Here is a 982-nt window from a genome sequence, read left to right as displayed (position 1 = left end):
CAGTTAACTACATGCTCAAAGTAAGGACGGACGAAATGCCGCTTAGCATTTTGTTCGGCTTACAAACGATTCTTCTAGCTCACCGCTTTGTCTTGTACCCGTAATATCAACCTCTGCATAATACTCTGTAGAATATGGCCGATCCTTTGAATGACAGTAGAGTTGATCTAACAGCTTCCACGTGAATGCGACGAAGCCAAAACCTTCGGTCATGCCAGCACCTTGTAACAATACTGTACAATGCTAACACTATGGACTACGTCGCTACAGATTTTGAAAGACAACAGTAAGGGGAGACGATCCAGCAAGAAAAATATTAAGGATTCAGGAATAATTATCGTAAAGATAAGTCATAAGGTACACGCAGAGCAACGAGTATCCCGACAATGACGGAACTATTCACTTTCAATACGTTCTGGCGGATTCAAATGTGAATATCTGATAGCTGTTGTTTTTTCGGCGTCGGAGAATATCTGCTCTCTTTAGACAATGTTTGTTCATAACATGTGACATACTGGTGTTAAGTGACTTTGCGATATTGTGGTGTTTCGGTGTTATTCTGTCTCCTCAGTCAAAACTACCCCCGCCGAACCGGTTTTTTGTGGTTTTCGTCACTGTTTACAATTAACTTTAAAATATTTTTTTTATATATCATATAAATGTAATTTTTGATGCTGAATCCGAATTTGTTATTCATTTATTCCAGAAAAAATTTTGAAAAAATGTTGCAGGTGTTCAAAGTTTGATGGTTTTTCAGAATTTTCAGCCAATTAGAAAACAGTGCGTTCACTGCCTCTTCCATCATGAGGAAAGTGGGCATCGACATGTCAAAACATTGCTAGAAATAACAGTCAAAACATTGAAATATACACGAGTGAAGTTAACATTAAAGCATTCTCGAGCAAATTTCACCATCCCACTGTGTTTTTATGATCACGTGTATGCTGTAGTCTGCGATTTTGTCAGGGATAGGAAGTTGGAA

This window comes from Octopus bimaculoides, chromosome 19, assembly GCF_001194135.2.
Source record: "Octopus bimaculoides isolate UCB-OBI-ISO-001 chromosome 19, ASM119413v2, whole genome shotgun sequence".
Taxonomy (NCBI): Eukaryota; Metazoa; Mollusca; class Cephalopoda; order Octopoda; family Octopodidae; genus Octopus; species Octopus bimaculoides.
Note: the sequence above shows the minus strand (reverse complement) of the source record.